The sequence below is a fragment of the Engystomops pustulosus genome, chromosome 3 (assembly GCF_040894005.1).
Source record: "Engystomops pustulosus chromosome 3, aEngPut4.maternal, whole genome shotgun sequence".
NCBI classification, from domain to species: Eukaryota; Metazoa; Chordata; class Amphibia; order Anura; family Leptodactylidae; genus Engystomops; species Engystomops pustulosus.
The window spans coordinates 57,997,556-58,021,631 of record NC_092413.1 but is presented as its reverse complement, the minus strand read 5'-3'; the positions used below and the strand labels follow the sequence as shown (position 1 = coordinate 58,021,631).

General features: G+C 34.4%; 30 non-coding genes across 30 annotated transcripts; all 30 read right to left on the bottom strand.

The window, feature by feature from the left end:
- Positions 1–296: 296 nt before the first annotated feature.
- On the bottom strand, positions 297–379 carry TRNAL-UAA (transfer RNA leucine (anticodon UAA)). The gene has a single exon. It is a non-coding gene; the product is annotated as a tRNA-Leu (tRNA).
- Positions 380–1,108: 729 nt separating this feature from the next.
- TRNAL-UAA (transfer RNA leucine (anticodon UAA)) lies at positions 1,109–1,191 on the bottom strand. The gene has a single exon. It is a non-coding gene; the product is annotated as a tRNA-Leu (tRNA).
- A 726-nt stretch (positions 1,192–1,917) lies between these two features.
- TRNAL-UAA (transfer RNA leucine (anticodon UAA)) lies at positions 1,918–2,000 on the bottom strand. Its single transcript has one exon. It is a non-coding gene; the product is annotated as a tRNA-Leu (tRNA).
- Positions 2,001–2,730: 730 nt separating this feature from the next.
- Positions 2,731–2,813, bottom strand: TRNAL-UAA (transfer RNA leucine (anticodon UAA)). Its single transcript has one exon. It is a non-coding gene; the product is annotated as a tRNA-Leu (tRNA).
- A 730-nt stretch (positions 2,814–3,543) lies between these two features.
- TRNAL-UAA (transfer RNA leucine (anticodon UAA)) lies at positions 3,544–3,626 on the bottom strand. Its single transcript has one exon. It is a non-coding gene; the product is annotated as a tRNA-Leu (tRNA).
- A 726-nt stretch (positions 3,627–4,352) lies between these two features.
- Positions 4,353–4,435, bottom strand: TRNAL-UAA (transfer RNA leucine (anticodon UAA)). The gene has a single exon. It is a non-coding gene; the product is annotated as a tRNA-Leu (tRNA).
- Positions 4,436–5,165: 730 nt separating this feature from the next.
- TRNAL-UAA (transfer RNA leucine (anticodon UAA)) lies at positions 5,166–5,248 on the bottom strand. Its single transcript has one exon. It is a non-coding gene; the product is annotated as a tRNA-Leu (tRNA).
- Positions 5,249–5,974: 726 nt separating this feature from the next.
- Positions 5,975–6,057, bottom strand: TRNAL-UAA (transfer RNA leucine (anticodon UAA)). Its single transcript has one exon. It is a non-coding gene; the product is annotated as a tRNA-Leu (tRNA).
- Positions 6,058–6,788: 731 nt separating this feature from the next.
- Positions 6,789–6,871, bottom strand: TRNAL-UAA (transfer RNA leucine (anticodon UAA)). Its single transcript has one exon. It is a non-coding gene; the product is annotated as a tRNA-Leu (tRNA).
- Positions 6,872–7,597: 726 nt separating this feature from the next.
- Positions 7,598–7,680, bottom strand: TRNAL-UAA (transfer RNA leucine (anticodon UAA)). The gene has a single exon. It is a non-coding gene; the product is annotated as a tRNA-Leu (tRNA).
- A 731-nt stretch (positions 7,681–8,411) lies between these two features.
- TRNAL-UAA (transfer RNA leucine (anticodon UAA)) lies at positions 8,412–8,494 on the bottom strand. Its single transcript has one exon. It is a non-coding gene; the product is annotated as a tRNA-Leu (tRNA).
- A 726-nt stretch (positions 8,495–9,220) lies between these two features.
- On the bottom strand, positions 9,221–9,303 carry TRNAL-UAA (transfer RNA leucine (anticodon UAA)). The gene has a single exon. It is a non-coding gene; the product is annotated as a tRNA-Leu (tRNA).
- Positions 9,304–10,034: 731 nt separating this feature from the next.
- TRNAL-UAA (transfer RNA leucine (anticodon UAA)) lies at positions 10,035–10,117 on the bottom strand. The gene has a single exon. It is a non-coding gene; the product is annotated as a tRNA-Leu (tRNA).
- A 726-nt stretch (positions 10,118–10,843) lies between these two features.
- TRNAL-UAA (transfer RNA leucine (anticodon UAA)) lies at positions 10,844–10,926 on the bottom strand. Its single transcript has one exon. It is a non-coding gene; the product is annotated as a tRNA-Leu (tRNA).
- Positions 10,927–11,653: 727 nt separating this feature from the next.
- TRNAL-UAA (transfer RNA leucine (anticodon UAA)) lies at positions 11,654–11,736 on the bottom strand. The gene has a single exon. It is a non-coding gene; the product is annotated as a tRNA-Leu (tRNA).
- A 727-nt stretch (positions 11,737–12,463) lies between these two features.
- TRNAL-UAA (transfer RNA leucine (anticodon UAA)) lies at positions 12,464–12,545 on the bottom strand. Its single transcript has one exon. It is a non-coding gene; the product is annotated as a tRNA-Leu (tRNA).
- Positions 12,546–13,275: 730 nt separating this feature from the next.
- Positions 13,276–13,358, bottom strand: TRNAL-UAA (transfer RNA leucine (anticodon UAA)). The gene has a single exon. It is a non-coding gene; the product is annotated as a tRNA-Leu (tRNA).
- Positions 13,359–14,085: 727 nt separating this feature from the next.
- TRNAL-UAA (transfer RNA leucine (anticodon UAA)) lies at positions 14,086–14,168 on the bottom strand. The gene has a single exon. It is a non-coding gene; the product is annotated as a tRNA-Leu (tRNA).
- A 730-nt stretch (positions 14,169–14,898) lies between these two features.
- TRNAL-UAA (transfer RNA leucine (anticodon UAA)) lies at positions 14,899–14,981 on the bottom strand. Its single transcript has one exon. It is a non-coding gene; the product is annotated as a tRNA-Leu (tRNA).
- Positions 14,982–15,707: 726 nt separating this feature from the next.
- On the bottom strand, positions 15,708–15,790 carry TRNAL-UAA (transfer RNA leucine (anticodon UAA)). The gene has a single exon. It is a non-coding gene; the product is annotated as a tRNA-Leu (tRNA).
- A 728-nt stretch (positions 15,791–16,518) lies between these two features.
- On the bottom strand, positions 16,519–16,601 carry TRNAL-UAA (transfer RNA leucine (anticodon UAA)). The gene has a single exon. It is a non-coding gene; the product is annotated as a tRNA-Leu (tRNA).
- A 727-nt stretch (positions 16,602–17,328) lies between these two features.
- On the bottom strand, positions 17,329–17,411 carry TRNAL-UAA (transfer RNA leucine (anticodon UAA)). The gene has a single exon. It is a non-coding gene; the product is annotated as a tRNA-Leu (tRNA).
- Positions 17,412–18,138: 727 nt separating this feature from the next.
- TRNAL-UAA (transfer RNA leucine (anticodon UAA)) lies at positions 18,139–18,221 on the bottom strand. The gene has a single exon. It is a non-coding gene; the product is annotated as a tRNA-Leu (tRNA).
- Positions 18,222–18,948: 727 nt separating this feature from the next.
- Positions 18,949–19,031, bottom strand: TRNAL-UAA (transfer RNA leucine (anticodon UAA)). The gene has a single exon. It is a non-coding gene; the product is annotated as a tRNA-Leu (tRNA).
- Positions 19,032–19,758: 727 nt separating this feature from the next.
- TRNAL-UAA (transfer RNA leucine (anticodon UAA)) lies at positions 19,759–19,841 on the bottom strand. Its single transcript has one exon. It is a non-coding gene; the product is annotated as a tRNA-Leu (tRNA).
- A 730-nt stretch (positions 19,842–20,571) lies between these two features.
- TRNAL-UAA (transfer RNA leucine (anticodon UAA)) lies at positions 20,572–20,654 on the bottom strand. Its single transcript has one exon. It is a non-coding gene; the product is annotated as a tRNA-Leu (tRNA).
- Positions 20,655–21,381: 727 nt separating this feature from the next.
- Positions 21,382–21,464, bottom strand: TRNAL-UAA (transfer RNA leucine (anticodon UAA)). Its single transcript has one exon. It is a non-coding gene; the product is annotated as a tRNA-Leu (tRNA).
- Positions 21,465–22,193: 729 nt separating this feature from the next.
- Positions 22,194–22,276, bottom strand: TRNAL-UAA (transfer RNA leucine (anticodon UAA)). Its single transcript has one exon. It is a non-coding gene; the product is annotated as a tRNA-Leu (tRNA).
- A 724-nt stretch (positions 22,277–23,000) lies between these two features.
- On the bottom strand, positions 23,001–23,089 carry TRNAL-UAA (transfer RNA leucine (anticodon UAA)). Its single transcript has one exon. It is a non-coding gene; the product is annotated as a tRNA-Leu (tRNA).
- Positions 23,090–23,816: 727 nt separating this feature from the next.
- On the bottom strand, positions 23,817–23,899 carry TRNAL-UAA (transfer RNA leucine (anticodon UAA)). The gene has a single exon. It is a non-coding gene; the product is annotated as a tRNA-Leu (tRNA).
- Positions 23,900–24,076: the final 177 nt, after the last annotated feature.

Genomic DNA, 24,076 nt, shown 5'->3' with positions numbered 1-24,076 from the left:
ATACATTTTCTCATGTCTTTTTCATAGCATATGTTTTGAAACTTTGAACAAAGATGCTGATAGAATATTCACCTGAATATATTAATAAATTGTATTTTCAATATTATTTAATTTTGCTGAAATAGCAGTTTTCTCTGAATAGTGAGGAATAAAATGCATTGATCACAATATGGTGCTCAGAGACTCATCTTTTGATCAACAGGTGATTTGGATAAAGGTCAAGAACAAAATGTTAATTGTCACTAATGAATTACTCAATCTAGACCAATTTGCCAGACGTCCAAGGTTAAAACTTTTACCAGGAGTGGGGTTCGAACCCACACGGATATATATCCATTGGATCTTAAGTCCAACGCCTTAACCACTCGGCCATCCTGGTTCGAACGACAACCTGTTAGACAACGAGATCAACATAGTGGTTGTTTGGAATAATGCATTTATGTAAGTTGTACAAAATCTTTCAGGTTTACAAATTTGTTTATTTTTTGGTGATTTTTTGTCTTTGTAGAAAAGAGCCGGATAGAGAACCACTATAATTTCTAGATATGTCCGAAATCTCACCCATTCACCTTAACCTATCTGTCCAAGCATACATCTATGAAACAAAAAGTTGCACACTCATTTGAGATTACCAAATAGGGAAAACTGCTTTTACTGACACTGTTTGACCTCTATTTTAGACTACATCTGTCTGAAAACTAATGGCGTTTCTAGATTGGATTTTCTAAGACAGATTTTACAATCCAACTTTGTTCACCACTATCTTTTGACAAATTGTTCTATGACTACCTGAGTCAGGTTAAACTTCTCCTATACATTTTCTCATGTCTTTTTCATAGCATATGTTTTGAAACTTTGAACAAAGATGCTGATAGAATATTCACCTGAATATATTAATAAATTGTATTTTCAATATTATTTAATTTTGCTGAAATAGCAGTTTTCTCTGAATAGTGAGGAATAAAATGCATTGATCACAATATGGTGCTCAGAGACTCATCTTTTGATCAACAGGTGATTTGGATAAAGGTCAAGAACAAAATGTTAATTGTCACTAATGAATTACCCAATCTAGACCAATTTGCCAGAAGTCCAAGGTTAAAACTTTTACCAGGAGTGGGGTTCGAACCCACGCGGATATATATCCATTGGATCTTAAGTCCAACGCCTTAACCACTCGGCCATCCTGGTTCGAACGACAACCTGTTAGACAACGAGATCAACATAGTGGTTGTTTGGAATAATGCATTCATGTAACTTGTACAAAATCATTCAGGTTTACAAATTTGTTTATTTTTTGGTGATTTTTTGTCTTTGTAGAAAAGAGCCGGATAGAGAACCACTATAATTTCTAGATATGTCCGAAATCTCACCCATTCACCTTAACCTATCTGTCCAAGCATACATCTATGAAACAAAAAGTTGCGCACTCTTTTGAGATTACCAAATAGGGAAAACTGCTTTTACTGACACTGTTTGACCTCTATTTTAGACTACATCTGTCTGAAAACTAATGGCGTTTCTAGATTGGATTTTCTAAGACAGATTTTACAATCCAACTTTGTTCACCACTATCTTTTGACAAATTGTTCTATGACTACCTGAGTCAGGTTAAACTTCTCCTATACATTTTCTCATGTCTTTTTCATAGCATATGTTTTGAAACTTTGAACAAAGATGCTGATAGAATATTCACCTGAATATATTAATAAATTGTATTTTCAATATTATTTAATTTTGCTGAAATAGCAGTTTTCTCTGAATAGTGAGGAATAAAATGCATTGATCACAATATGGTGCTCAGAGACTCATCTTTTGATCAACAGGTGATTTGGATAAAGGTCAAGATATTGGTTATTGTCACTAATGAATTACCCAATCTAGACCAATTTGCCAGAAGTCCAAGGTTAAAACTTTTACCAGGAGTGGGGTTCGAACCCACGCGGATATATATCCATTGGATCTTAAGTCCAACGCCTTAACCACTCGGCCATCCTGGTTCGAACGACAACCTGTTAGACAACGAGATCAACATAGTGGTTGTTTGGAATAATGCATTCATGTAACTTGTACAAAATCATTCAGGTTTACAAATTTGTTTATTTTTTGGTGATTTTTTTGTCTTTGTAGAAAAGAGCCGGATAGAGAACCACTATAATTTCTAGATATGTCCGAAATCTCACCCATTCACCTTAACCTATCTGTCCAAGCATACATCTATGAAACAAAAAGTTGCACACTCATTTGAGATTACCAAATAGGGAAAACTGCTTTTACTGACACTGTTTGACCTCTATTTTAGACTACATCTGTCTGAAAACTAATGGTGTTTCTAGATTGGATTTTCTAAGACAGATTTTACAGTCCAACTTTGTTCAACACTATCTTTTGACAAATTTTTCTATGACTACCTGAGTCAGGTTAAACTTCTCCTATACATTTTCTCATGTCTTTTTCATAGCATATGTTTTGAAACTTTGAACAAAGATGCTGATAGAATATTCACCTGAATATATTAATAAATTGTATTTTCAATATTATTTAATTTTGCTGAAATAGCAGTTTTCTCTGAATAGTGAGGAATAAAATGCATTGATCACAATATGGTGCTCAGAGACTCATCTTTTGATCAACAGGTGATTTGGATAAAGGTCAAGAACAAAATGTTAATTGTCACTAATGAATTACTCAATCTAGACCAATTTGCCAGACGTCCAAGGTTAAAACTTTTACCAGGAGTGGGGTTCGAACCCACACGGATATATATCCATTGGATCTTAAGTCCAACGCCTTAACCACTCGGCCATCCTGGTTCGAACGACAACCTGTTAGACAACGAGATCAACATAGTGGTTGTTTGGAATAATGCATTTATGTAAGTTGTACAAAATCTTTCAGGTTTACAAATTTGTTTATTTTTTGGTGATTTTTTTGTCTTTGTAGAAAAGAGCCGGATAGAGAACCACTATAATTTCTAGATATGTCCGAAATCTCACCCATTCACCTTAACATATCTGTCCAAGCATACATCTATGAAACAAAAAGTTGCACACTCATTTGAGATTACCAAATAGGGAAAACTGCTTTTACTGACACTGTTTGACCTCTATTTTAGACTACATCTGTCTGAAAACTAATGGCGTTTCTAGATTGGATTTTCTAAGACAGATTTTACAATCCAACTTTGTTCACCACTATCTTTTGACAAATTGTTCTATGACTACCTGAGTCAGGTTAAACTTCTCCTATACATTTTCTCATGTCTTTTTCATAGCATATGTTTTGAAACTTTGAACAAAGATGCTGATAGAATATTCACCTGAATATATTAATAAATTGTATTTTCAATATTATTTAATTTTGCTGAAATAGCAGTTTTCTCTGAATAGTGAGGAATAAAATGCATTGATCACAATATGGTGCTCAGAGACTCATCTTTTGATCAACAGGTGATTTGGATAAAGGTCAAGAACAAAATGTTAATTGTCACTAATGAATTACTCAATCTAGACCAATTTGCCAGACGTCCAAGGTTAAAACTTTTACCAGGAGTGGGGTTCGAACCCACACGGATATATATCCATTGGATCTTAAGTCCAACGCCTTAACCACTCGGCCATCCTGGTTCGAACGACAACCTGTTAGACAACGAGATCAACATAGTGGTTGTTTGGAATAATGCATTTATGTAAGTTGTACAAAATCTTTCAGGTTTACAAATTTGTTTATTTTTTGGTGATTCTTTTGTCTTGTAGAAAAGAGCCGGATAGAGAACCACTATAATTTCTAGATATGTCCGAAATCTCACCCATTCACCTTAACCTATCTGTCCAAGCATACATCTATGAAACAAAAAGTTGCGCACTCATTTGAGATTACCAAATAGGGAAAACTGCTTTTACTGACACTGTTTGACCTCTATTTTAGACTACATCTGTCTGAAAACTAATGGCGTTTCTAGATTGGATTTTCTAAGACAGATTTTACAATCCAACTTTGTTCACCACTATCTTTTGACAAATTGTTCTATGACTACCTGAGTCAGGTTAAACTTCTCCTATACATTTTCTCATGTCTTTTTCATAGCATATGTTTTGAAACTTTAAACAAAGATGCTGATAGAATATTCACCTGAATATATTAATAAATTGTATTTTCAATATTATTTAATTTTGCTGAAATAGCAGTTTTCTCTGAATAGTGAGGAATAAAATGCATTGATCACAATATGGTGCTCAGAGACTCATCTTTTGATCAACAGGTGATTTGGATAAAGGTCAAGATATTGGTTATTGTCACTAATGAATTACCCAATTTAGACCAATTTGCCAGAAGTCCAAGGTTAAAACTTTTACCAGGAGTGGGGTTCGAACCCACGCGGATATATATCCATTGGATCTTAAGTCCAACGCCTTAACCACTCGGCCATCCTGGTTCGAACGACAACCTGTTAGACAACGAGATCAACATAGTGGTTGTTTGGAATAATGCATTCATGTAACTTGTACAAAATCATTCAGGTTTACAAATTTGTTTATTTTTTGGTGATTTTTTTGTCTTTGTAGAAAAGAGCCGGATAGAGAACCACTATAATTTCTAGATATGTCCGAAATCTCACCCATTCACCTTAACCTATCTGTCCAAGCATACATCTATGAAACAAAAAGTTGCGCACTCATTTGAGATTACCAAATAGGGAAAACTGCTTTTACTGACACTGTTTGACCTCTATTTTAGACTACATCTGTCTGAAAACTAATGGCGTTTCTAGATTGGATTTTCTAAGACAGATTTTACAATCCAACTTTGTTCACCACTATCTTTTGACAAATTGTTCTATGACTACCTGAGTCAGGTTAAACTTCTCCTATACATTTTCTCATGTCTTTTTCATAGCATATGTTTTGAAACTTTGAACAAAGATGCTGATAGAATATTCACCTGAATATATTAATAAATTGTATTTTCAATATTATTTAATTTTGCTGAAATAGCAGTTTTCTCTGAATAGTGAGGAATAAAATGCATTGATCACAATATGGTGCTCAGAGACTCATCTTTTGATCAACAGGTGATTTGGATAAAGGTCAAGAACAAAATGTTAATTGTCACTAATGAATTACTCAATCTAGACCAATTTGCCAGACGTCCAAGGTTAAAACTTTTACCAGGAGTGGGGTTCGAACCCACACGGATATACATCCATTGGATCTTAAGTCCAACGCCTTAACCACTCGGCCATCCTGGTTCGAACGACAACCTGTTAGACAACGAGATCAACATAGTGGTTGTTTGGAATAATGCATTTATGTAAGTTGTACAAAATCTTTCAGGTTTACAAATTTGTTTATTTTTTGGTGATTCTTTTGTCTTGTAGAAAAGAGCCGGATAGAGAACCACTATAATTTCTAGATATGTCCGAAATCTCACCCATTCACCTTAACCTATCTGTCCAAGCATACATCTATGAAACAAAAAGTTGCGCACTCATTTGAGATTACCAAATAGGGAAAACTGCTTTTACTGACACTGTTTGACCTCTATTTTAGACTACATCTGTCTGAAAACTAATGGCGTTTCTAGATTGGATTTTCTAAAACAGATTTTACAATCCAACTTTGTTCACCACTATCTTTTGACAAATTGTTCTATGACTACCTGAGTCAGGTTAAACTTCTCCTATACATTTTCTCATGTCTTTTTCATAGCATATGTTTTGAAACTTTGAACAAAGATGCTGATAGAATATTCACCTGAATATATTAATAAATTGTATTTTCAATATTATTTAATTTTGCTGAAATAGCAGTTTTCTCTGAATAGTGAGGAATAAAATGCATTGATCACAATATGGTGCTCAGAGACTCATCTTTTGATCAACAGGTGATTTGGATAAAGGTCAAGATATTGGTTATTGTCACTAATGAATTACCCAATCTAGACCAATTTGCCAGAAGTCCAAGGTTAAAACTTTTACCAGGAGTGGGGTTCGAACCCACGCGGATATATATCCATTGGATCTTAAGTCCAACGCCTTAACCACTCGGCCATCCTGGTTTCGAACGACAACCTGTTAGACAACGAGATCAACATAGTGGTTGTTTGGAATAATGCATTCATGTAACTTGTACAAAATCATTCAGGTTTACAAATTTGTTTATTTTTTGGTGATTTTTTTGTCTTTGTAGAAAAGAGCCGGATAGAGAACCACTATAATTTCTAGATATGTCCGAAATCTCACCCATTCACCTTAACCTATCTGTCCAAGCATACATCTATGAAACAAAAAGTTGCACACTCATTTGAGATTACCAAATAGGGAAAACTGCTTTTACTGACACTGTTTGACCTCTATTTTAGACTACATCTGTCTGAAAACTAATGGCGTTTCTAGATTGGATTTTCTAAGACAGATTTTACAATCCAACTTTGTTCACCACTATCTTTTGACAAATTGTTCTATGACTACCTGAGTCAGGTTAAACTTCTCCTATACATTTTCTCATGTCTTTTTCATAGCATATGTTTTGAAACTTTGAACAAAGATGCTGATAGAATATTCACCTGAATATATTAATAAATTGTATTTTCAATATTATTTAATTTTGCTGAAATAGCAGTTTTCTCTGAATAGTGAGGAATAAAATGCATTGATCACAATATGGTGCTCAGAGACTCATCTTTTGATCAACAGGTGATTTGGATAAAGGTCAAGAACAAAATGTTAATTGTCACTAATGAATTACTCAATCTAGACCAATTTGCCAGACGTCCAAGGTTAAAACTTTTACCAGGAGTGGGGTTCGAACCCACACGGATATACATCCATTGGATCTTAAGTCCAACGCCTTAACCACTCGGCCATCCTGGTTCGAACGACAACCTGTTAGACAACGAGATCAACATAGTGGTTGTTTGGAATAATGCATTTATGTAAGTTGTACAAAATCTTTCAGGTTTACAAATTTGTTTATTTTTTGGTGATTCTTTTGTCTTGTAGAAAAGAGCCGGATAGAGAACCACTATAATTTCTAGATATGTCCGAAATCTCACCCATTCACCTTAACCTATCTGTCCAAGCATACATCTATGAAACAAAAAGTTGCGCACTCATTTGAGATTACCAAATAGGGAAAACTGCTTTTACTGACACTGTTTGACCTCTATTTTAGACTACATCTGTCTGAAAACTAATGGCGTTTCTAGATTGGATTTTCTAAAACAGATTTTACAATCCAACTTTGTTCACCACTATCTTTTGACAAATTGTTCTATGACTACCTGAGTCAGGTTAAACTTCTCCTATACATTTTCTCATGTCTTTTTCATAGCATATGTTTTAAAACTTTGAACAAAGATGCTGATAGAATATTCACCTGAATATATTAATAAATTGTATTTTCAATATTATTTAATTTTGCTGAAATAGCAGTTTTCTCTGAATAGTGAGGAATAAAATGCATTGATCACAATATGGTGCTCAGAGACTCATCTTTTGATCAACAGGTGATTTGGATAAAGGTCAAGATATTGGTTATTGTCACTAATGAATTACCCAATCTAGACCAATTTGCCAGAAGTCCAAGGTTAAAACTTTTACCAGGAGTGGGGTTCGAACCCACGCGGATATATATCCATTGGATCTTAAGTCCAACGCCTTAACCACTCGGCCATCCTGGTTCGAACGACAACCTGTTAGACAACGAGATCAACATAGTGGTTGTTTGGAATAATGCATTCATGTAACTTGTACAAAATCATTCAGGTTTACAAATTTGTTTATTTTTTTGGTGATTTTTTTGTCTTTGTAGAAAAGAGCCGGATAGAGAACCACTATAATTTCTAGATATGTCCGAAATCTCACCCATTCACCTTAACCTATCTGTCCAAGCATACATCTATGAAACAAAAAGTTGCACACTCATTTGAGATTACCAAATAGGGAAAACTGCTTTTACTGACACTGTTTGACCTCTATTTTAGACTACATCTGTCTGAAAACTAATGGCGTTTCTAGATTGGATTTTCTAAGACAGATTTTACAGTCCAACTTTGTTCAACACTATCTTTTGACAAATTGTTCTATGACTACCTGAGTCAGGTTAAACTTCTCCTATACATTTTCTCATGTCTTTTTCATAGCATATGTTTTGAAACTTTGAACAAAGATGCTGATAGAATATTCACCTGAATATATTAATAAATTGTATTTTCAATATTATTTAATTTTGCTGAAATAGCAGTTTTCTCTGAATAGTGAGGAATAAAATGCATTGATCACAATATGGTGCTCAGAGACTCATCTTTTGATCAACAGGTGATTTGGATAAAGGTCAAGAACAAAATGTTAATTGTCACTAATGAATTACTCAATCTAGACCAATTTGCCAGACGTCCAAGGTTAAAACTTTTACCAGGAGTGGGGTTCGAACCCACACGGATATACATCCATTGGATCTTAAGTCCAACGCCTTAACCACTCGGCCATCCTGGTTCGAACGACAACCTGTTAGACAACGAGATCAACATAGTGGTTGTTTGGAATAATGCATTTATGTAAGTTGTACAAAATCTTTCAGGTTTACAAATTTGTTTATTTTTTGGTGATTCTTTTGTCTTGTAGAAAAGAGCCGGATAGAGAACCACTATAATTTCTAGATATGTCCGAAATCTCACCCATTCACCTTAACCTATCTGTCCAAGCATACATCTATGAAACAAAAAGTTGCGCACTCATTTGAGATTACCAAATAGGGAAAACTGCTTTTACTGACACTGTTTGACCTCTATTTTAGACTACATCTGTCTGAAAACTAATGGCGTTTCTAGATTGGATTTTCTAAAACAGATTTTACAATCCAACTTTGTTCACCACTATCTTTTGACAAATTGTTCTATGACTACCTGAGTCAGGTTAAACTTCTCCTATACATTTTCTCATGTCTTTTTCATAGCATATGTTTTGAAACTTTGAACAAAGATGCTGATAGAATATTCACCTGAATATATTAATAAATTGTATTTTCAATATTATTTAATTTTGCTGAAATAGCAGTTTTCTCTGAATAGTGAGGAATAAAATGCATTGATCACAATATGGTGCTCAGAGACTCATCTTTTGATCAACAGGTGATTTGGATAAAGGTCAAGATATTGGTTATTGTCACTAATGAATTACCCAATCTAGACCAATTTGCCAGAAGTCCAAGGTTAAAACTTTTACCAGGAGTGGGGTTCGAACCCACGCGGATATATATCCATTGGATCTTAAGTCCAACGCCTTAACCACTCGGCCATCCTGGTTTCGAACGACAACCTGTTAGACAACGAGATCAACATAGTGGTTGTTTGGAATAATGCATTCATGTAACTTGTACAAAATCATTCAGGTTTACAAATTTGTTTATTTTTTGGTGATTTTTTTGTCTTTGTAGAAAAGAGCCGGATAGAGAACCACTATAATTTCTAGATATGTCCGAAATCTCACCCATTCACCTTAACCTATCTGTCCAAGCATACATCTATGAAACAAAAAGTTGCACACTCATTTGAGATTACCAAATAGGGAAAACTGCTTTTACTGACACTGTTTGACCTCTATTTTAGACTACATCTGTCTGAAAACTAATGGCGTTTCTAGATTGGATTTTCTAAGACAGATTTTACAATCCAACTTTGTTCACCACTATCTTTTGACAAATTGTTCTATGACTACCTGAGTCAGGTTAAACTTCTCCTATACATTTTCTCATGTCTTTTTCATAGCATATGTTTTGAAACTTTGAACAAAGATGCTGATAGAATATTCACCTGAATATATTAATAAATTGTATTTTCAATATTATTTAATTTTGCTGAAATAGCAGTTTTCTCTGAATAGTGAGGAATAAAATGCATTGATCACAATATGGTGCTCAGAGACTTATCTTTTGATCAACAGGTGATTTGGATAAAGGTCAAGAACAAAATGTTAATTGTCACTAATGAATTACTCAATCTAGACCAATTTGCCAGACGTCCAAGGTTAAAACTTTTACCAGGAGTGGGGTTCGAACCCACACGGATATACATCCATTGGATCTTAAGTCCAACGCCTTAACCACTCGGCCATCCTGGTTCGAACGACAACCTGTTAGACAACGAGATCAACATAGTGGTTGTTTGGAATAATGCATTTATGTAAGTTGTACAAAATCTTTCAGGTTTACAAATTTGTTTATTTTTTGGTGATTCTTTTGTCTTGTAGAAAAGAGCCGGATAGAGAACCACTATAATTTCTAGATATGTCCGAAATCTCACCCATTCACCTTAACCTATCTGTCCAAGCATACATCTATGAAACAAAAAGTTGCGCACTCATTTGAGATTACCAAATAGGGAAAACTGCTTTTACTGACACTGTTTGACCTCTATTTTAGACTACATCTGTCTGAAAACTAATGGCGTTTCTAGATTGGATTTTCTAAAACAGATTTTACAATCCAACTTTGTTCACCACTATCTTTTGACAAATTGTTCTATGACTACCTGAGTCAGGTTAAACTTCTCCTATACATTTTCTCATGTCTTTTTCATAGCATATGTTTTGAAACTTTGAACAAAGATGCTGATAGAATATTCACCTGAATATATTAATAAATTGTATTTTCAATATTATTTAATTTTGCTGAAATAGCAGTTTTCTCTGAATAGTGAGGAATAAAATGCATTGATCACAATATGGTGCTCAGAGACTCATCTTTTGATCAACAGGTGATTTGGATAAAGGTCAAGATATTGGTTATTGTCACTAATGAATTACCCAATCTAGACCAATTTGCCAGAAGTCCAAGGTTAAAACTTTTACCAGGAGTGGGGTTCGAACCCACGCGGATATATATCCATTGGATCTTAAGTCCAACGCCTTAACCACTCGGCCATCCTGGTTCGAACGACAACCTGTTAGACAACGAGATCAACATAGTGGTTGTTTGGAATAATGCATTCATGTAACTTGTACAAAATCATTCAGGTTTACAAATTTGTTTATTTTTTGGTGATTTTTTTGTCTTTGTAGAAAAGAGCCGGATAGAGAACCACTATAATTTCTAGATATGTCCGAAATCTCACCCATTCACCTTAACCTATCTGTCCAAGCATACATCTATGAAACAAAAAGTTGCGCACTCATTTGAGATTACCAAATAGGGAAAACTGCTTTTACTGACACTGTTTGACCTCTATTTTAGACTACATCTGTCTGAAAACTAATGGCGTTTCTAGATTGGATTTTCTAAGACAGATTTTACAATCCAACTTTGTTCACCACTATCTTTTGACAAATTGTTCTATGACTACCTGAGTCAGGTTAAACTTCTCCTATACATTTTCTCATGTCTTTTTCATAGCATATGTTTTGAAACTTTGAACAAAGATGCTGATAGAATATTCACCTGAATATATTAATAAATTGTATTTTCAATATTATTTAATTTTGCTGAAATAGCAGTTTTCTCTGAATAGTGAGGAATAAAATGCATTGATCACAATATGGTGCTCAGAGACTCATCTTTTGATCAACAGGTGATTTGGATAAAGGTCAAGATATTGGTTATTGTCACTAATGAATTACCCAATCTAGACCAATTTGCCAGAAGTCCAAGGTTAAAACTTTTACCAGGAGTGGGGTTCGAACCCACACGGATATATATCCATTGGATCTTAAGTCCAACGCCTTAACCACTCGGCCATCCTGGTTCGAACGGCAACCTGTTAGACAACGAGATCAACATAGTGGTTGTTTGGAATAATGCATTCATGTAACTTTTACAAAATCATTCAGGTTTACAAATTTGTTTATTTTTTGGTGATTTTTTTGTCTTTGTAGAAAAGAGCCGGATAGAGAACCACTATAATTTCTAGATATGTCCGAAATCTCACCCATTCACCTTAACCTATCTGTCCAAGCATACATCTATGAAACAAAAAGTTGCGCACTCATTTGAGATTACCAAATAGGGAAAACTGCTTTTACTGACACTGTTTGACCTCTATTTTAGACTACATCTGTCTGAAAACTAATGGCGTTTCTAGATTGGATTTTCTAAGACAGATTTTACAATCCAACTTTGTTCACCACTATCTTTTGACAAATTGTTCTATGACTACCTGAGTCAGGTTAAACTTCTCCTATACATTTTCTCATGTCTTTTTCATAGCATATGTTTTGAAACTTTGAACAAAGATGCTGATAGAATATTCACCTGAATATATTAATAAATTGTATTTTCAATATTATTTAATTTTGCTGAAATAGCAGTTTTCTCTGAATAGTGAGGAATAAAATGCATTGATCACAATATGGTGCTGAGAGACTCATCTTTTGATCAACAGGTGATTTGGATAAAGGTCAAGATATTGGTTATTGTCACTAATGAATTACCCAATCTAGACCAATTTGCCAGAAGTCCAAGGTTAAAACTTTTACCAGGAGTGGGGTTCGAACCACGCGGATATATATCCATTGGATCTTAAGTCCAACGCCTTAACCACTCGGCCATCCTGGTTCGAACGACAACCTGTTAGACAACGAGATCAACATAGTGGTTGTTTGGAATAATGCATTCATGTAACTTGTACAAAATCATTCAGGTTTACAAATTTGTTTATTTTTTGGTGATTTTTTTGTCTTTGTAGAAAAGAGCCGGATAGAGAACCACTATAATTTCTAGATATGTCCGAAATCTCACCCATTCACCTTAACCTATCTGTCCAAGCATACATCTATGAAACAAAAAGTTGCACACTCATTTGAGATTACCAAATAGGGAAAACTGCTTTTACTGACACTGTTTGACCTCTATTTTAGACTACATCTGTCTGAAAACTAATGGCGTTTCTAGATTGGATTTTCTAAGACAGATTTTACAATCCAACTTTGTTCAACACTATCTTTTCACAAATTGTTCTATGACTACCTGAGTCAGGTTAAACTTCTCCTATACATTTTCTCATGTCTTTTTCATAGCATATGTTTTGAAACTTTGAACAAAGATGCTGATAGAATATTCACCTGAATATATTAATAAATTGTATTTTCAATATTATTTAATTTTGCTGAAATAGCAGTTTTCTCTGAATAGTGAGGAATAAAATGCATTGATCACAATATGGTGCTCAGAGACTCATCTTTTGATCAACAGGTGATTTGGATAAAGGTCAAGAACAAAATGTTAATTGTCACTAATGAATTACTCAATCTAGACCAATTTGCCAGACGTCCAAGGTTAAAACTTTTACCAGGAGTGGGGTTCGAACCCACATGGATATATATCCATTGGATCTTAAGTCCAACGCCTTAACCACTCGGCCATCCTGGTTCGAACGACAACCTGTTAGACAACGAGATCAACATAGTGGTTGTTTGGAATAATGCATTCATGTAACTTGTACAAAATCATTCAGGTTTACAAATTTGTTTATTTTTTGGTGATTTTTTTGTCATAGTAGAAAAGAGCCGGATAGAGAACCACTATAATTTCTAGATATGTCCGAAATCTCACCCATTCACCTTAACCTATCTGTCCAAGCATACATCTATGAAACAAAAAGTTGCGCACTCATTTGAGATTACCAAATAGGGAAAACTGCTTTTACTGACACTGTTTGACCTCTATTTTAGACTACATCTGTCTGAAAACTAATGGCGTTTCTAGATTGGATTTTCTAAGACAGATTTTACAGTCCAACTTTGTTCAACACTATCTTTTCACAAATTGTTCTATGACTACCTGAGTCAGGTTAAACTTCTCCTATACATTTTCTCATGTCTTTTTCATAGCATATGTTTTGAAACTTTGAACAAAGATGCTGATAGAATATTCACCTGAATATATTAATAAATTGTATTTTCAATATTATTTAATTTTGCTGAAATAGCAGTTTTCTCTGAATAGTGAGGAATAAAATGCATTGATCACAATATGGTGCTCAGAGACTCATCTTTTGATCAACAGGTGATTTGGATAAAGGTCAAGATATTGGTTATTGTCACTAATGAATTACCCAATCTAGACCAATTTGCCAGAAGTCCAAGGTTAAAACTTTTACCAGGAGTGGGGTTCAAACCCATGCAGATATATACCCATTGGATCTTAAGTCCAACGCCTTAACCACACGGCCATCCTGGTTCGAACGACAACTCGTTAGACTCCGAGATCAACATAGTGGTTGTTTGGAATAATGCATTCATGTAAGTTGTACAAAATTATTCAGGTTTACAAATTTGTTTATTTTTTGGTGATTTTTTTGTCTTTGTAGAAAAGAGCCGGATAGAGAACCACTATAATTTCTAGATATGTCCGAAATCTCACCCATTCGCCTTAACCTATCTGTCCAAGCATACATCTATGAAACAAAAAGTTGCACACTCATTTGAGATTACCAAATAGGGAAAACTGCTTTTACTGACACTGTTTGACCTCTATTTTAGACTACATCTGTCTGAAAACTAATGGCGTTTCTAGATTGGATTTTATAAGACAGATTTTACAATCCAACTTTGTTCACCACTATCTTTTGACAAATTGTTCTATGACTACCTGAGTCAGGTTAAACTTCTCCTATACATTTTCTCATATCTTTTTCATAGCATATGTTTTGAAACTTTGAACAAAGATGCTGATAGAATATTCACCTGAATATATTAATAAATTGTATTTTCAATTTTATTTAATTTAGCTGAAATAGCAGTTTTCTCTGAATAGTGAGGAATAAAATGCATTGATCACAATATGGTGCTCAGAGACTCATCTTTTGATCAACAGGTGATTTGGATAAAGGTCAAGAACAAAATGTTAATTGTCACTAATGAATTACTCAATCTAAACCAATTTGCCAGACGTCCAAGGTTAAAACTTTTACCAGGAGTGGGGTTCGAACCCATGCGGATATATATCCATTGGATCTTAAGTCCAACGCCTTAACCACTCGGCCATCCTGGTTCGGACAACAACCTGTTAGACAACGAGATCAACATAGTGGTTGTTTGGAATAATGCATTTATGTAAGTTGTACAAAATCTTTCAGGTTTACAAATTTGTTTATTTTTTGGTGATTCTTTTGTCTTGTAGAAAAGAGCCGGATAGAGAACCACTATAATTTCTAGATATGTCCGAAATCTCACCCATTCACCTTAACCTATCTGTCCAAGCATACATCTATGAAACAAAAAGTTGCGCACTCATTTGAGATTACCAAATAGGGAAAACTGCTTTTACTGACACTGTTTGACCTCTATTTTAGACTACATCTGTCTGAAAACTAATGGCGTTTCTAGATTGGATTTTCTAAGACAGATTTTACAATCCAACTTTGTTCACCACTATCTTTTGACAAATTGTTCTATGACTACCTGAGTCAGGTTAAACTTCTCCTATACATTTTCTCATGTCTTTTTCATAGCATATGTTTTGAAACTTTGAACAAAGATGCTGATAGAATATTCACCTGAATATATTAATAAATTGTATTTTCAATATTATTTAATTTTGCTGAAATAGCAGTTTTCTCTGAATAGTGAGGAATAAAATGCATTGATCACAATATGGTGCTCAGAGACTCATCTTTTGATCAACAGGTGATTTGGATAAAGGTCAAGATATTGGTTATTGTCACTAATGAATTACCCAATCTAGACCAATTTGCCAGAAGTCCAAGGTTAAAACTTTTACCAGGAGTGGGGTTCGAACCCTCGGGGATATATATCCATTGGATCTTAAGTCCAACGCCTTAACCACTCGGCCATCCTGGTTTCGAACGACAACCTGTTAGACAACGAGATCAACATAGTGGTTGTTTGGAATAATGCATTCATGTAAGTTGTACAAAATCATTCAGGTTTACAAATTTGTTTATTTTTTGGTGATTTTTTTGTCTTTGTAGAAAAGAGCCGGATAGAGAACCACTATAATTTCTAGATATGTCCGAAATCTCACCCATTCACCTTAACCTATCTGTCCAAGCATACATCTATGAAACAAAAAGTTGCACACTCATTTGAGATTACCAAATAGGGAAAACTGCTTTTACTGACACTGTTTGACCTCTATTTTAGACTACATCTGTCTGAAAACTAATGGCGTTTCTAGATTGGATTTTCTAAGACAGATTTTACAATCCAACTTTGTTCACCACTATCTTTTGACAAATTGTTCTATGACTACCTGAGTCAGGTTAAACTTCTCCTATACATTTTCTCATGTCTTTTTCATAGCATATGTTTTGAAACTTTGAACAAAGATGCTGATAGAATATTCACCTGAATATATTAATAAATTGTATTTTCAATATTATTTAATTTTGCTGAAATAGCAGTTTTCTCTGAATAGTGAGGAATAAAATGCATTGATCACAATATGGTGCTCAGAGACTCATCTTTTGATCAACAGGTGATTTGGATAAAGGTCAAGATATTGGTTATTGTCACTAATGAATTACCCAATCTAGACCAATTTGCCAGAAGTCCAAGGTTAAAACTTTTACCAGGAGTGGGGTTCGAACCCACGCGGATATATATCCATTGGATCTTAAGTCCAACGCCTTAACCACTCGGCCATCCTGGTTCGAACGACAACCTGTTAGACAACGAGATCAACATAGTGGTTGTTTGGAATAATGCATTCATGTAACTTGTACAAAATCATTCAGGTTTACAAATTTGTTTATTTTTTGGTGATTTTTTTGTCTTTGTAGAAAAGAGCCGGATAGAGAACCACTATAATTTCTAGATATGTCCGAAATCTCACCCATTCACCTTAACCTATCTGTCCAAGCATACATCTATGAAACAAAAAGTTGCGCACTCATTTGAGATTACCAAATAGGGAAAACTGCTTTTACTGACACTGTTTGACCTCTATTTTAGACTACATCTGTCTGAAAACTAATGGCGTTTCTAGATTGGATTTTCTAAGACAGATTTTACAATCCAACTTTGTTCACCACTATCTTTTGACAAATTGTTCTATGACTACCTGAGTCAGGTTAAACTTCTCCTATACATTTTCTCATGTCTTTTTCATAGCATATGTTTTGAAACTTTGAACAAAGATGCTGATAGAATATTCACCTGAATATATTAATAAATTGTATTTTCAATATTATTTAATTTTGCTGAAATAGCAGTTTTCTCTGAATAGTGAGGAATAAAATGCATTGATCACAATATGGTGCTCAGAGACTCATCTTTTGATCAACAGGTGATTTGGATAAAGGTCAAGATATTGGTTATTGTCACTAATGAATTACCCAATCTAGACCAATTTGCCAGAAGTCCAAGGTTAAAACTTTTACCAGGAGTGGGGTTCGAACCCACGCGGATATATATCCATTGGATCTTAAGTCCAACGCCTTAACCACTCGGCCATCCTGGTTCGAACGACAACCTGTTAGACAACGAGATCAACATAGTGGTTGTTTGGAATAATGCATTCATGTAACTTGTACAAAATCATTCAGGTTTACAAATTTGTTTATTTTTTGGTGATTTTTTTGTCTTTGTAGAAAAGAGCCGGATAGAGAACCACTATAATTTCTAGATATGTCCGAAATCTCACCCATTCACCTTAACCTATCTGTCCAAGCATACATCTATGAAACAAAAAGTTGCACACTCATTTGAGATTACCAAATAGGGAAAACTGCTTTTACTGACACTGTTTGACCTCTATTTTAGACTACATCTGTCTGAAAACTAATGGCGTTTCTAGATTGGATTTTCTAAGACAGATTTTACAATCCAACTTTGTTCACCACTATCTTTTGACAAATTGTTCTATGACTACCTGAGTCAGGTTAAACTTCTCCTATACATTTTCTCATGTCTTTTTCATAGCATATGTTTTGAAACTTTGAACAAAGATGCTGATAGAATATTCACCTGAATATATTAATAAATTGTATTTTCAATATTATTTAATTTTGCTGAAATAGCAGTTTTCTCTGAATAGTGAGGAATAAAATGCATTGATCACAATATGGTGCTCAGAGACTCATCTTTTGATCAACAGGTGATTTGGATAAAGGTCAAGATATTGGTTATTGTCACTAATGAATTACCCAATCTAGACCAATTTGCCAGAAGTCCAAGGTTAAAACTTTTACCAGGAGTGGGGTTCGAACCCACGCGGATATATATCCATTGGATCTTAAGTCCAACGCCTTAACCACTCGGCCATCCTGGTTCGAACGACAACCTGTTAGACAACGAGATCAACATAGTGGTTGTTTGGAATAATGCATTCATGTAACTTGTACAAAATCATTCAGGTTTACAAATTTGTTTATTTTTTGGTGATTTTTTTGTCTTTGTAGAAAAGAGCCGGATAGAGAACCACTATAATTTCTAGATATGTCCGAAATCTCACCCATTCACCTTAACCTATCTGTCCAAGCATACATCTATGAAACAAAAAGTTGCGCACTCATTTGAGATTACCAAATAGGGAAAACTGCTTTTACTGACACTGTTTGACCTCTATTTTAGGCTACATCTGTCTGAAAACTAATGGCGTTTCTAGATTGGATTTTCTAAGACAGATTTTACAATCCAACTTTGTACACCACTATCTTTTGACAAATTGTTCTATGACTACCTGAGTCAGGTTAAACTTCTCCTATACATTTTCCCATGTCTTTTTCATAGCATATGTTTTGAAACTTTGAACAAAGATGCTGATAGAATATTCACCTGAATATATTAATAAATTGTATTTTCAATATTATTTAATTTTGCTGAAATAGCAGTTTTCTCTGAATAGTGAGGAATAAAATGCATTGATCACAATATGGTGCTCAGAGACTCATCTTTTGATCAACAGGTGATTTGGATAAAGGTCAAGATATTGGTTATTGTCACTAATGAATTACCCAATCTAGACCAATTTGCCAGAAGTCCAAGGTTAAAACTTTTACCAGGAGTGGGGTTCGAACCCACGCGGATATATATCCATTGGATCTTAAGTCCAACGCCTTAACCACTCGGCCATCCTGGTTCGAACGACAACCTGTTAGACAACGAGATCAACATAGTGGTTGTTTGGAATAATGCATTCATGTAACTTGTACAAAATCATTCAGGTTTACAAATTTGTTTATTTTTTGGTGCTTTTTTTGTCTTTGTAGAAAAGAGCCGGATAGAGAACCACTATAATTTCTAGATATGTCCGAAATCTCACCCATTCACCTTAACCTATCTGTCCAAGCATACATCTATGAAACAAAAAGTTGCGCACTCATTTGAGATTACCAAATAGGGAAAACTGCTTTTACTGACACTGTTTGACCTCTATTTTAGACTACATCTGTCTAAAAACTAATGGCGTTTCTAGATTGGATTTTCTAAGACAGATTTTACAATCCAACTTTGTTCACCACTATCTTTTGACAAATTGTTCTATGACTACCTGAGTCAGGTTAAACTTCTCCTATACATTTTCTCATGTCTTTTTCATAGCATATGTTTTGAAACTTTGAACAAAGATGCTGATAGAATATTCACCTGAATATATTAATAAATTGTATTTTCAATATTATTTAATTTTGCTGAAATAGCAGTTTTCTCTGAATAGTGAGGAATAAAATGCATTGATCACAATATGGTGCTCAGAGACTCATCTTTTGATCAACAGGTGATTTGGATAAAGGTCAAGATATTGGTTATTGTCACTAATGAATTACCCAATCTAGACCAATTTGCCAGAAGTCCAAGGTTAAAACTTTTACCAGGAGTGGGGTTCGAACCCACGCGGATATATATCCATTGGATCTTAAGTCCAACGCCTTAACCACTCGGCCATCCTGGTTCGAACGACAACCTGTTAGACAACGAGATCAACATAGTGGTTGTTTGGAATAATGCATTCATGTAACTTGTACAAAATCATTCAGGTTTACAAATTTGTTTATTTTTTGGTGATTTTTTTGTCATAGTAGAAAAGAGCCGGATAGAGAACCACTATAATTTCTAGATATGTCCGAAATCTCACCCATTCACCTTAACCTATCTGTCCAAGCATACCTCTATGAAACAAAAAGTTGCGCACTCATTTGAGATTACCAAATAGGGAAAACTGCTTTTACTGACACTGTTTGACCTCTATTTTAGACTACATCTGTCTGAAAACTAATGGCGTTTCTAGATTGGATTTTCTAAGACAGATTTTACAGTCCAACTTTGTTCAACACTATCTTTTCACAAATTGTTCTATGACTACCTGAGTCAGGTTAAACTTCTCCTATACATTTTCTCATGTCTTTTTCATAGCATATGTTTTGAAACTTTGAACAAAGATGCTGATAGAATATTCACCTGAATATATTAATAAATTGTATTTTCAATATTATTTAATTTTGCTGAAATAGCAGTTTTCTCTGAATAGTGAGGAATAAAATGCATTGATCACAATATGGTGCTCAGAGACTCATCTTTTGATCAACAGGTGATTTGGATAAAGGTCAAGAACAAAATGTTAATTGTCACTAATGAATTACTCAATCTAGACCAATTTGCCAGACGTCCAAGGTTAAAACTTTTACCAGGAGTGGGGTTCGAACCCACATGGATATATATCCATTGGATCTTAAGTCCAACGCCTTAACCACTCGGCCATCCTGGTTCGAACGACAACCTGTTAGACAACGAGATCAACATAGTGGTTGTTTGGAATAATGCATTTATGTAAGTTGTACAAAATCTTTCAGGTTTACAAATTTGTTTATTTTTTGGTGATTTTTTTGTCTTTGTAGAAAAGAGCCGGATAGAGAACCACTATAATTTCTAGATATGTCCGAAATCTGACCCATTCGCCTTAACCTATCTGTCCAAGCATACATATATGAAACAAAAACTTGCACACTCATTTGAGATTACCAAATAGGAAAAACTGCTTTTCCTGACACTGTTTGACCTCATTTTTAGACTATATCTGTCAGAAAACTAATGGCATTTCTAGATTGGATTTTCTAAGATAGATTTTACAGTCCAACTTTGTTCAACACTATCTTTTGACAAATTGTTCTATGACTACCTGAGTCAGGTTAAACTTCTCCTATACATTTTCTCATGTCTTTTTCATAGCATATGTTTTGAAACTTTGAACAAAGATGCTGATAGAATATTCACCTGAATATATTAATAAATTGTATTTTCAATATTATTTAATTTTGCTGAAATAGCAGTTTTCTCTGAATAGTGAGGAATAAAATGCATTGATCACAATATGGTGCTCAGAGACTCATCTTTTGATCAACAGGTGATTTGGATAAAGGTCAAGATATTGGTTATTGTCACTAATGAATTACCCAATCTAGACCAATTTGCCAGAAGTCCAAGGTTAAAAGTTTTACCAGGAGTGGGGTTCGAACCCACGCGGATATATACCCATTGGATCTTAAGTCCAACGCCTTAACCACTCGGCCATCCTGGTTCGAACGACAACTCGTTAGACTCCGAGATCAACATAGTGGTTGTTTGGAATAATGCATTCATGTAAGTTGTACAAAATCATTCAGGTTTACAAATTTGTTTATTTTTTGGTGATTTTTTTGTCTTTGTAGAAAAGAGCCGGATAGAGAACCACTATAATTTCTAGATATGTCCGAAATCTCACCCATTCGCCTTAACCTATCTGTCCAAGCATACATCTATGAAACAAAAAGTTGCACACTCATTTGAGATTACCAAATAGGGAAAACTGCTTTTACTGACACTGTTTGACCTCTTTTTTAGACTACATCTGTCTGAAAACTAATGGCGTTTCTAGATTGGATTTTCTAAGACAGATTTTACAGTCCAACTTGTTCACCACTATCTTTTGACAAATTGTTCTATGACTACCTTAGTCAGGTTAAACTTCTCCTATACATTTTCTCATGTCTTTTTCATAGCATATGTTTTGAAACTTTGAACAAAGATGCTGATAGAATATTCACCTGAATATATTAATAAATTGTATTTTCAATATTATTTAATTTTGCTGAAATATCACTTTTCTCTGAATAGTGAGGAATAAAATGCATTGATCACAATATGGTGCTCAGAGACTCATCTTTTGATCAACAGGTGATTTGGATAAAGGTCAAGAACAAAATGTTAATTGTCACTAATGAATTACTCAATCTAGACCAATTTGCCAGACGTCCAAGGTTAAAACTTTTACCAGGAGTGGGGTTCGAACCCACACGGATATATATCCATTGGATCTTAAGTCCAACGCCTTAACCACTCGGCCATCCTGGTTCGAACAACAACCTGTTAGACAACGAGATCAACATAGTGGTTGTTTGGAATAATGCATTTATGTAAGTTGTACAAAATCTTTCAGGTTTACAAATTTGTTTATTTTTTGGTGATTTCTTTGTCTTTGTAGAAAAGAGCCGGATAGAGAACCACTATAATTTCTAGATATGTCCGAAATCTGACCCATTCGCCTTAACCTATCTGTCCAAGCATACATATATGAAACAAAAACTTGCACACTCATTTGAGATTACCAAATAGGAAAAACTGCTTTTCCTGACACTGTTTGACCTCATTTTTAGACTATATCTGTCAGAAAACTAATGGCATTTCTAGATTGGATTTTCTAAGATAGATTTTACAGTCCAACTTTGTTCAACACTATCTTTTGACAAATTGTTCTATGACTACCTGAGTCAGGTTAAACTTCTCCTATACATTTTCTCATGTCTTTTTCATAGCATATGTTTTGAAACTTTGAACAAAGATGCTGATAGAATATTCACCTGAATATATTAATAAATTGTATTTTCAATATTATTTAATTTTGCTGAAATAGCAGTTTTCTCTGAATAGTGAGGAATAAAATGCATTGATCACAATATGGTGCTCAGAGACTCATCTTTTGATCAACAGGTGATTTGGATAAAGGTCAAGAACAAAATGTTAATTGTCACTAATGAATTACTCAATCTAGACCAATTTGCCAGACGTCCAAGGTTAAAACTTTTATCCGGAGTGGGGTTCGAACCCACGCGGATATATATCCATTGGATCTTAAGTCCAATGCCTTAACCACTCGGCCATCCTAGTTCAAACGACAACTCGTTAGACTCCGAGATCAACATAGTGGTTGTTTGGAATAATGCATTCATGTAAGTTGTACAAAATCATTCAGGTTTACAAATTTGTTTATTTTTTGGTGATTTTTTTGTCTTTGTAGAAAAGAGCCGGATAGAGAACCACTATAATTTCTAGATATGTCCGAAATCTCACCCATTCGCCTTAACCTATCTGTCCAAGCATACATCTATGAAACAAAAAGTTGCACACTCATTTGAGATTACCAAATAGGGAAAACTGCTTTTACTGACACTGTTTGACCTCTATTTTAGACTACATCTGTCTGAAAACTAATGGCGTTTCTAGATTGGATTTTCTAAGACAGATTTTACAGTCCAACTTTGTTCACCACTATCTTTTGACAAATTGTTCTATGACTACCTGAGTCAGGTTAAACTTCTCCTATACATTTTCTCATGTCTTTTTCATAGCATATGTTTTGAAACTTTGAACAAAGATGCTGATAGAATATTCACCTGAATATATTAATAAATTGTATTTTCAATATTATTTAATTTTGCTGAAATAGCAGTTTTCTCTGAATAGTGAGGAATAAAATGCATTGATCACAATATGGTGCTCAGAGACTCATCTTTTGATCAACAGGTGATTTGGATAAAGGTCAAGATATTGGTTATTGTCACTAATGAATTACCCAATCTAGACCAATTTGCCAGAAGTCCAAGGTTAAAACTTTTACCAGGAGTGGGGTTCGAACCCACGCGGATTTATATCCATTGGATCTTAAGTCCAACGCCTTAACCACTCGGCCATCCTGGTTCGAACGACAACCTGTTAGACAACGAGATCAACATAGTGGTTGTTTGGAATAATGCATTCATGTAACTTGTACAAAATCATTCAGGTTTACAAATTTGTTTATTTTTTGGTGATTTTTTTGTCTTTGTAGAAAAGAGCCGGATAGAGAACCACTATAATTTCTAGATATGTCCGAAA